This window comes from Lygodium microphyllum, chromosome 19 (genome assembly GCF_053477565.2).
Source record: "Lygodium microphyllum isolate KBCC chromosome 19, Lygodium_microphyllum_v1.1.10, whole genome shotgun sequence".
Lineage (NCBI taxonomy): Eukaryota > Viridiplantae > Streptophyta > Polypodiopsida > Schizaeales > Lygodiaceae > Lygodium > Lygodium microphyllum.
Genome location: NC_141153.1, coordinates 10,945,720 through 10,958,048, shown reverse-complemented (window position 1 = coordinate 10,958,048; position 12,329 = coordinate 10,945,720).

Below are 12,329 nucleotides of genomic sequence, written 5' to 3'. Positions count from 1 at the left end.
ATCATTCTAAAAGCTTAGGGCATGAATATGTAAGCAAACACTCTCCATTTGGTAGCAAAATATGTTTTGTTCTTGTTGTTTGAATTGACTTGCATGTGGTATTAGCCCAAGAATTTGTCAAAGTTGCATGGTTATTTGCATACTACTTGTTTGAACATGTGCTCTCTATAGGGCAAAGAATAGGAGTCCATTCTCGTTATTGTATTACCTTATAGTTGATGTGCTTTAATGTTTTTGTTCTTATTGAATTCTACCATGATTGGCATTACCTAGTATGTATACTAGATTTTGTGAATGATTTACATTTTGAGCGACCTATCAAACTCACATGTCTTGCATGTAAGTTAATGCGGCATCACCTTTGTTTGATAGGTTTTGCCTTAGGAACCATAAAGATGGTATATGTCACCGTGCTAGGTGCTATATCTTTGAAATTTGAGTAGTTTCAAGTGAACACATTGAAGACCTCCTTGAGAAGCATTATCAAGTATGCTTCATAATCTTTAATGAGCTCCTCAATGACATAGTCAAGCTTGGATATTTATTCTCCTTTGATATGCTTGCCCCCTTCTTTTGTTAGGCCCTCTATCTATTGGTTCATTGATTGTTAATTCTCCTTTTGCTCCCAACATCAATTCCTTGATCCCCTTTCCTATATTTGGTAAAGTGTTTTGGAGGGTCTTGGGATTTTAAAGCTTTTTAAACTCATTAGGTATTTTATCATTACTTTTGTTATTACTCTTTTTTGAATTCAGAAGAGATGGAAGAGGATTGTCTTGTCATTTGAAGGTAAATTTATTCCTTTGACTTCCACCTCAAAGAATAGAATGTTGTATGTCATGTTTGTTCCAACCTTGTCCTTTTTAAGTCTTCCATGAGTTTTAGCCAGTTAAGATCCAAATTTAGCTCGATTACACCTTCTCAAATGGGTAACTTTAAGATATCACTAGGTTGCATATCTGCGTAGATTTGCTTTATAGCTTACCCATGTATGTCAACTACTACTTCATGCATGCTCAATGCATTTTCCACATAAGCTGACCGCCTTATGTTTTCAAAAAACCAATAATTAGAAGTAGAGATTGTGCATTTTAGTTCATATCTAGTCGTTGGCCTCTAAAAGGTCTTCTCAGGTGCTAGGGAATCATCTCTTAGTCTTTGTCTAAGTCTTTTCAATGCTCTACATGTTGGGATGTTGCTAGGTGGGTGAATGACATAGGGTATTGGTGGCATGTATACTCTTGATGTATTAATTTCTATTTTAGGACCTATAGGTCTCTGTTCCTTTGGCACTAAAAGTTCTAAGAAAGATCCTCTTCCAAGTACTAGGGGCTTTACATACTTGCATCATGGGCATACCTTTTGTGCATTAGTACATATTCTTATGTTTTGAGGCTCTAGGCATTCAAGTGATAAGTGGTTGCCACTAGAAATGGATGTAATGTACATTCAACTAATATGTAGGCCTAGGCCTTAAACATTCTAAAAGCTTTGTTATCTCTTGCATGATGCTTGCTTCTTCCTTGGTAAAGGTTGACTCCTCATCTTTACCTTTATTGCTTTTGAAACTTTTGAGAAGGCATGTGATTCTTGCTCTCCTTTCCTTAAGCATTTCCTTAAGTAGGTAATCTACCCACATCACTTTGTCAAATACATTTCCTTAAGCATTTCCTTAAGCATTTCCTTAAGTAGGTAATCTACCCACATCACTTTGTCAAATACATTGCTCAAGTCTACCATGTCAAGGCTAGAATTTGTGACTATGGCTTGTATAACTCCTTGCACTTCATGCCATTGATGGTTAAAGACTATTAAAATAACCTTTTTGTGGGTTGTCCTACCATAGCTATCCTTTTGAGAAGGCTTCGGATATTGGCCATGTAGGCCCTAAAGTATTCATTCTCCTTTTGTTCCACATTAATAAGCTTGACTATGAGATTGCTTGCATAGCCTACTTGGGAGAATCAATAAACAAGACCTTAAGATTGAAGGACTTGGTTGAATGAAGTCATTCAACCAGATCTTATCTTTCTCTTTTAAGTGTATATCCCTCAATCTTGAGCTTTCTTATCATTCAATACTTGATTGTTAGCTTAGAGACTTGTTCGAATTACTCTATAAAGCTATAATGACCTTCCTTTGCTTTGTCCTTTGGAACATGTTTGCAAACTATAGGGACCCTAGATTGTTCCTTAGCCATTTTGCTGAGCGGGTTGCTACTCTAGCTAGCTTAACAATAGTCTCCTTAATTGAGATGTCATCACTACACTAGATTAACAATAACATCTATGGTAGTGCTTGCCACTCTCATGTTGCTTATGGGATTTTGGATTCTATATAGCTCCTATTTCTATTTTTGGATGACTCTTATCAAATTTGAGCATTTGGCCGCTAGTCATTGAGTTAAACTCCTTAGAAGCTTCTAGATGTTCTGGGTGGTTGTCAACTTAGTTAGATGCACCTATAATTTATCCCTCTTGGAAGGCTATTAGAGCTTTTTTCGATCTCTCAGGTTCGGGTAGGTAATCAATGATTGGATCCATAAATGTCTCCATCGATTTCTTTGAAGGAGTTAAGGTTCTTATGAATTTCTCACTCTTAAGGTTGGCTAAGTATGCAATCCAATTGACAAACTTGTATCCAAAGAAGTAGTTGGGATTTGGGATTAGCATGGTTAAGGCTAGAGGTCCTAGGGGACTCAAATGGTAGAATGTAAGCTTTGGTTCTCAAGTCCATAAACCACTCTTAGATACACTATTTGTTAGATCTTCACTTAAGGCACATGAAGATCCATAAGAAATTGCTTTTCTACCTATATCAATGGGGGGGGGGGGGTTCCCAGGGAGAAACTTTGTTCCCCTAGGAGTGAAGGCCCACTGCCCAGGTTGGGGAGGTAACAAAGTATACCTGTTGCTCTTGGAGTCTATAATCAAAAAACCATTTGAAAAGGGAAATCCTTGTAGAGGTGACAGAGTCTTGTACAACTTCAACATTCTAGCCTTGTTTGCAAGATATATGCTTTCAACTTGTAAGGTTAGGACCTTCATAACTTCTATATATACTTAGGTCACTGTTCATGGTCTAATGGTCTAGAGCCTTGAACTTTAGCCCCCATTAAGGGTTGACAAGACATTCTAGATGGAGATTCACTTTTTATATTGGTGTGGATGTCCTATCCATTGTCAAAGATGGTCAAAGCGACAAGAGTTTTTCAAGTGGTCCTCACTACATAGGATTAATATTGGCACCCCTTCTTAGGTTCTAGTCATTGACTTGCTCTAAGGCACTCAAGTGATTTAATTTAGTAGCTCAATGGCAAGTCCAAGTTATGGATATGGGGGATTTCAAAAGTCTTAGAAGCTCAAGCTTAGGCAACCTCAAGATAGGTGATGCTTTTGGGCTTCTCCTTTAGAAGTCTATAGATCTTAATTTCCACGTATTTTCACCTCAAGTGTATCTATCTATTGTGAGAATGAGCCTTATAAGCCAAATACTAGGTTGATGAGCTATGTATGAAAGCTATTTTTATAGCCCTAGCTATGGTGATGTGGTTGCAAGGGGCAGTGGTGTTGTTAATGTTTTTTAAGTATGAAAATTTAACCTTGAGGCAAAATTCATGGTGAAGGAAATATTCCCTCTTAGACTTTGGGAAGCATAAGTATGAATAAAATCCAAAGATCTTCTTAATCTTGATCTAAGAGATAAGATATCTAAAAAGTTAGGTGAGATACTTTGGAGATTTATATAGTATATTTTGCATGAGAATAACTACCCACCTACCACATTTGATACCTCTTATATATATATGTACTCACATATACATGCAATGCAATCAAGTCTACTAGCTCATTGCATACTCTTGCTAGGTTGCATTTATATGAGTGTGAGACAAGGAGGAGCTTTAATGTATGGTTGAAAAGGATGAGTCTTTGAAGTAATTAATTATGTTAGTGCGAATGCTTTAAAAACATAGAGAGAGAATCTATATTTCTTTGCATCTCCAACCCATTCATCCAAACTCTTTACATGTTAGTCTAAAATTTTCTTTATTTCTATCAGAAGGCAATAATTTCCTTCTCTCATTATCCCAAATACTAGAAAACCTCTTCATTCCTTTAGAGAATAATTCCTTACATGTGTTGTCATTAAAGGTTGTTAATTAGTCCATGGTATGTCATGAAGTGAATCTTCATAGCTCCTTTCCAATTCATGTGAACTAAATAAAATTGGAGGCCAAGTGCGTGCCAAAATTTGAGTTTAGAGTGGACTCAATTCTGGACCCTTAGTAGAATGGCCCAAGGTTGATCCTCAAGGATCAATTGAAACACATCCTCTTAAGAAGCTTGCCACAAAGCATTTCACCACTCTTACTTGAAGTAGTGTTTTGAGACCAATTAGTTATAAACCTTTTTCACCATCAAGTGATTTGAAACCAAGTTATTAATAGACTTTTCTTTTAGCTTTTTCTTGACACTATCCCATCAAGCACTATTAAAGGCGAACAAAAAAGCCAAAAAAACAATTAAAAGTGTTATTATTCGGATGGTGACAAGTTTCCTAGTTAAACTTAGAAGCATTTTGGACCATCCAAGGATTTTGTCTGAACTTCTCATATGTCCAACCAAATGTTGTTTCATGTTCACCCAAGTCAATGGGCAGCCTAGATATGTAAAAATGGTACCCTATTTAGGGACTTTATACTCATATTTTCGGCAGAGTGATGCCCTTAACCTTGCCGCATATTCTGGTAAAGTTTTTTCAACAGTGACTCTATTTACCAACACACATATTAAAGGAGCAAGTGGGTAGCCTTGACAAGTGAATCTCCTCAAGTTGAACCCTTGTCTAGCCAATCTGTTAACACTTACTCTCTAGTTGAACTGAATGGCCCATCTTGCATCACAACAACTTTGGGTGAAAATTTTAGATTGTACTCATTAAAGTTAGTGAGAGTCTGTGACAAGTGGGAGGAATTATAGCTAGAGCTAAAGTAAGAGAGCCTCTACCTACACCTTGCAACATTGATGTTGGGCTTTCTCCATGTGTAGCCTTTGACTTCCTAGATTGTCTCTTGATGGTTGTAATAGCTTCCATACAACTCTCTCAATTTATAAGAAGGCCCTCATTGGCACTCCTAGTCTTCCTCCAAACACTCTGTAGATTCTAGATAGGGTGTCTCCATGAGAAGGGAGATATATAGCTTAAATGGTGTCAGACCGTGATTGGTTTTTCATATAGAGGTAATCTTGATTGTTAGACCAACAGAAGACCCAAGAATCTATGTTTTTAATTTGGTGGAATTCGAGGTTGCTGCAATAATGTGTGCTAAGAAAGGAGAACATGCGGTTCAAAAGAGAACATCCTCTTTGTTAAATCGATGAAGTTTAATCTTCCCAAGGAGAAACAAAACAGTGCAAAGCAAAAAAATGTAGTACATAGCACTATAGAGCCATAAAGACAGTTGTAGAGACATGACCAAACATCCAAGAGATAGAGGATGCCGAAGTACCTCTAGAGGTAGAAGACATGCAAATGTTGCTGCTCCTGGAAGAAAGAGGGAAGATAAAGGTGGGTGTTGACCCATTCCCTAGTTGATTGGAAAAGCCTGACAAGACCAGAGATGCATAAGGTAAGGACCTAGGTTCAATGAATCCCATTTCAAGAAGCTCCTTGATTTGCTTGGCTACTTCTTCATGCTCACACTTGGACAATCTATAGGGTGGCTTATTAATTGGATTTGACTTGGGCTCCAAGTCAATTGGGTGATCTATTGCTCTCTTAGGAGGCAGTAGGTACTTCAAGAAGAGCTTTCAAAGTTGCATGATTTGCTGAATTTGTGGACTGAACTTCAACCTCTTTTTTCAGGTGTAAAACAAAAATCTGCGAGTGCCTCTTGTACTTGTACTTTTCTGAATGTGGAATGAGGTATCACTAAAAGGAAAATGTTTTTTAGTATAATTCTCTTTTATGAGCAAGATTGCACTATGTTTAAAAAATGGAGAGAGAGTAGTTCAATCAACGCATCCATTAAGAAGAAGCTTGGTGCAACAATGGCCAAAAGCATAGGATGTCATTTGAATAATGATGCTATCCATATTTGTGGAAGTAAGCACTAGTACAAAATGTGTTTGACTCTCCTATTTTTTGCAAATCCACATAGTCGCACCATTCCTCATCAATTCTTCCCAATACTACGGTCATAGTTGCAATCTGTTATGAAAGGGATAAAGAGTCCATGCATCAAGATTAAACTATGATACTTTTATTAACTCTCCCTTTCCTACTATGACACTTCCATTTGGAAAGGGTAATGTAATCCCCTTTGATAAAAGAAATGACAACAAGGGATCTATTGATATATTATTTGAAGAGATTCTTGAATTGTCTCAATAATATATTCTTTTATTCCTCAGTGAAAAGTGAACTAAGTCATGGATGTTGCATAAAGAAATCCCTAATATCCGTAGGATCAATAATGATTTACCAACTCAATACTCAATTATACAAATGAGTTTGTTTTCCAAGTAAAAATCAAAATTAAAATCTAGCTCAAGTACCAAGATGAATCATGATCCTTCTCCACAAAAGAAAAATTACTTTTTTCACCATATCTACTTCAAATATGTTAAAATCCCCATAAGTCAAATCATGTGGAGAAGTGGGATTTTTCTATTGAAGAAAGCTTTTGACAATGGGAGAGAGTGGTGTACAACATAGGCCATGTCACAAAAGACTTGTTTTTCTCCAATCAGGATTCTTACCATGCAAGGGAATTCTATTAGTAGGGTCTTAGTAAACTAGAACGTCTTATTTCATTAGGGATATAGCATCAATTCCCACTTCTCATTGGTGAAACCATTGGATAAGAAAATTGTTGTATTATCGATCCTCTTTTAAGATAAATCTACATGGATTTATTATATAAAAAGAAAACATTCGTCAAGCCAATTCTATCTTTGGAATAGCAAAGGAGGTGTCTTAGTGTAGAATATCTAATCAAGATATTTATGAAATGAGTGTTCACGGTTCATATCACAAATGAGAAGCCAATCCTATATTTTTACTTTGCATACTGTTAAGGAATATTTAGAATAAAAGTAACAATTCTCACATTCATAGCAATTTTGTCATGGCTTCAACTCACATACTTGCAAAGATAGACCCAAGTTTGATCGCTCCAAATTAGTTAAACCATTTGATAAAACTTCATAAATCTAATAGCTTTCCATGTCAGAAAGAATTAGCCAATTCTGTCATGTGTTAAAGGGTTTAACATACATGTTGATCCATCTTTTCTTAAAGGAAATGGGTTTAGAACCACATTATAGATACAATATTTAATTTTTCTTGCTCATGAATAATTATTAATTGATTCTTGTTGAAGAGAAAATATCATATGTAGTAATGCAATTCTATTTACTTTGGATAGACAATGCATGGTTGTGACTTATTAGATAATACAATTTAATGCAATTCAGAGTATGAAAATATTTTTTCATAGGTTTGGAGAATCTATTCCAAAAATCAGTTTGGTAGATACTCCCAACACTGATTCTTTGTGGATTGATACTAGTAAACTAAAGAAGCAATTTTATCACTCATTTGACTACCATTTAGAGTCTCCAATAATCAAGTTAGCAATTATGGAACTCACCCTATTTTTGAATATGTTGGGGCTACTGACTAATTAGTGGCTCATGATTACTAGTTAAGAATGGATCTAATAAAGGGAGACAATCCCATTATTATTGATAAGTATTTAAAGACAAGTTTTCATCTAGCGTGTAATATTTTGGAAAACCTTCTCAAGGATTTTCCACAGCTGGAAATTTTTGAAAGTGGAAACCAATCTATAAGTAGTCTTTCCTTTCCTTCTCCTATTGGTGTTCCTTGGATGTGATACATGTGATCCGTTTTTCCCAATCTATGGGAAAAAAGGGACTTCAAGCCAATCATGAAATCAAGTAGTCAGGTGAAACAAACTTGATTTCGAAAGAAGTATCGCATAAAATGATCTATGTCTCGCAAGATTTGGTATTTTAGTTTCATGTGAAGTGGTACTTAAGTTATGAATTAATAAGTTTATCATGAAAAAACCAATGATTTGCAAAACCTAATAGTTCTTCACTACATTCATTCTAAAACCTAGAAATTCAGTTCATTGGAACACTATAAAGCTTAGCCAAATCAAATTGTATGATACAAAATGACATTCTTTCAATTACAAAAGATATTTGAATAAATTGAAACAAAGACATGTTAAAAGATTGGAGGATTGGTTAGAGAACATATTGGTAATAAGCAATTCCTTTAATTGGGGATCTTTGACTTGTCAAACCCAATAGAATTGATCTAATGAACCAAGTCTATTTTTAGGGGGATATGTCATCTAGGACCCCACACTTCTCTATTTCAATTGAATCCTAACCCTCCTTCCTCACATCATAGTTTTTTAGTGAAGCAAGAATTCCTTCGAAGGCTTTATGTGACTTATGGTATGAGTAGGAGCAATTTGTTACACAACTTGTGATTGTATAGGTTGTTGGCATTAATATCTTCCAAAGGAATATTGATCATCCCTTCATGTTAATCTTACTATACAAGTTTTTGTAGCCACTATCTTTTTTTAAATCTCTACTTGCCTCATACTATTTCTATAACCCCCACTTGGCAAGTATTCCTAAGTTATCCATTCCACTTTTTCTATCTCTCTATGCCATTAAGGTCTCATTTTTCCCCAATCTAAATTCTCATGGGTTACTTTCATAATCATCATCCATGGCTCTTGTTCATATTTCAAATACCCTTGATATCTATGTATGCCATTGTATGAGCTTGAATGCCCCCATCTAGTTGTTCTTGTTCATCCATCACCTATAACTACATACATCTTTCCTTGAGTCCAATGTATGAGCTTTTCTTTTTATCAATGAAAAAGCACATGGTATTCACATTTTGGATAGAGGGAGAGGTCGAAATAGGCTTCCATAGAAGCTGCATAAACTAACTCTCAAAACAAATTTTGTAGTTTAGATTTGGCCTAGTCATCATCAAATAAATAAGGTTGCTCACAATCTTTCTATACATAGTAACATCCTCACTCACATCACCCTCATGTGCATTAAGCTTGGCATTGCCATCTAGAAATATCAATATTGGCTTGCAATCAACCATACCATGCTTCCAAGACATACTATCTTTGTGACAACCATATACGCTTTGGAGTGTTGATTATCTCTACAACTCTCCCAAATACTTCATTTCAAACTTAGCCTTGCAAAGACTCTTCATATGGTCGATTTCTGTCTCATTGTCACCCATGATAATCAAGTCATCTATATATATAGTAATGAGAACAATACTAATGTCATCCTCACATACATAAAGTAAGTAATTAGCTTGTGCTCTATAGAATCTAATCCTAATAGGGTATTCTAGAATCCTATCATGCTATATACCTTGGGTGCTTGCTTCAACTCATATAAGGCCTTACAAAGCTTACAATTCATATAAAGTAGCTATGCAACATAAGCTTCTTCTTGGACCTCCCCATGCAAGAATGTATTTTTATCATCCATCGGATGCATGATCCAACCCTTTGATACAATGATTGCTATGAGAGACCTCACAATAGTCATTTTAGCCACTGAAGCAAAAGTCTCCTCATAATCAATACCATGAGTTTGTGCATGTCCTTTGGCAACAAGTCTTGCCTTATAGCACTCAACTAATCCATTGAACTTATGTTTCATCTTGTAAACCCATTCATAGTAAATATACCAAATTCCATGTGCCATTTGCCTTAAATGCAGTCATTTCTCCATCCACAGAATTATCCCAATTTTTAATTACCCATTGCATCCTCAAAACTAGTGCACTCTATATCATCCAGCATAACCTTACTTATGTATGCATAGTGATGTGCTACATATATATCATATGTCAATTGTTGCATGGGATTTCTTCCTTTGGTTAAACTATGTGGACGTGGATTACTATCAAGTCCTTAATATCATCTTGTATCTTCCTCACATGAGGTGTCTTGATAGATGGAATCTCAAACTTTTCATCCAAGCTTTGCTTAGAACCATTTGAATCCACATCACCATGAGAGAAACTTGATGATATATTAGTCATAACAATTGATTCCCCAACCTTTTCCTTACTTTTCCTTGACACTGCGATGTACTTATGGAGTGACATATGACCCTAACCTACCATTGCAAGGTCTATCAATAATCAACCCATAACTAGGAGACTCCTATAGCCCACTCAATGTTTGTGATTGCTGACCTATTTTCAGCACAACTACATTCTCATACATTAGTTTCATTTTTATATTGCACACTTTCATCAAACACAACATCCCAATTAACTCTCAACTCATGCTAGAAGGGTTAGAGCATCTATATCCTTTTTGCTCAAGAGAATATCCCACAAATATACATTATTTTACTTTGGGAGATCCAACTTACTTTGCAACTCATTAAGGATGTGCACATAGGCAATACATTGAAATACTTTCACATGGGACAAATTTACTTTCACACGAAGTATGTATACATGTAAACTGCCTCAAAATAGTTTTTTTTGAATTAGAAAAGTCATCAGGGAAGTACTTCTCCTTTCTATCCAAACATATGCAACCATGTCTCCTTCTCAACTAAAGCTTTAAAACTATTAAAGTGAGTGAACACCTTACTTTCTCATGTATAAAATAAATCCATACTTTTTTAGTGTGATCATTAAATGAGAAGATATCATACTTGCAACTACTAATAGTTGCAATTTTTATAGGACCCCATACACCAGAATATATAAACACAAGTGGCTTCTTGTATACCTGATGTTCATGTGAAAATGCATGCTTTTGTGCTTTTTAAATTGAGTTGCTACACACATACTTCATGCATCCCATCAATTTTTAAACTTTGGTAAGCCATCCACAATATGTTTTGACTGCATACTTTTCAAATATTGCACATTTACATGAGCAATCTGCTTATGCCAAATTTCAATATCAACCACAATACCTGAACCTTGTGCAAATATAGCAGTATTTATTTCAAGGATGCCTATGCCAAGAGTAAATAATCTACCAACATGCTTATGTTTTGCAATTAACTTACCAACCATTTTGAGGGTCCTCTATATAACAAGCATCATATTTGAACCAAACCTACAATCCCTATTCCACCATCTGACTTATAGAAATCGTGTCCTTAGTTATGTTTGGTACATGTAACACATCAACAAACTACTCTGTTTTACCATCTTGCATACTCAAGGGATTAGAGCCACTTGACTCTACATGCAATACATTATCTTAGATGGACCATCAATAATCATAATATTCATAAAATGCTACATGACAAAGAGATGCTCACTTCTTCATCATTGTTTTTGCTAGTGGAAGCATAATCATCTTGTTGTTTTTTTTTAAATTTTTAATTTCTATATTCTTTTTTAAAAATTATTAAAGATATGGCATTTCCCACTACAATGCTAGCATTCTCTATGAACACCAGAACTTTATTGATGCTACTTAAAACCTATAACTTTATTTCTTTGGCTCCCCCTTTCTCGGGATTGACTTCCCCTATTTTATTGTGCACCATAGCTTTGACCACAACCACCACCTTTGCTTCAGCCATGACCTCTACCTCTACCACCAAGTAAAACACCTATTCAAACTTGCTCTTACTTTGAGAAGAAGAGGAATCCAAGCCAAGGTTCTTTTCCTCAAGTATCAACATAGAAATCAAATCTGCAAAGTCAAGGATATCATTGTTGGTATTCATAAATAACTTGAAGATCTTATATTCATCTCCAAGTCCATTTAAACATGCTCGCACAACATCATTATCATCAACTACAACATTGATAGATTCAAGAGCTTCCACAATTCTCTTAATCTTTAATGCATAGTCATTGATGGACAAATTTTCTATTTCAACTTGATTAGCTCTAACTTGAGTCGCAACTTTCTAGCCTTTGTATTTACCTCAAACAATCTTGCTAGATTCTTCCAAGCAATTATGGGGATTTCAGAGTCCTACAAATAATAGCCCATCATACTATCCATGACACTCATAGATAGCTAATATATCACTTTAGTCTATGTTTACTCCCAATCCTTCTTAGACTTTGTTTGTTTTGCACTAGCATTTCACAGAGGGACTTTGGATGCCACTGCCATGTCTCCTTCAAGGTAATTCCAAATACCTTCTCACTTCAATAAATTTTTCATCTTGAACTTCCAAGCAAGATGATTATTCATATCAATCTTCTCATTGACAATTTGGTTAAAATATTCAGATATTATGACA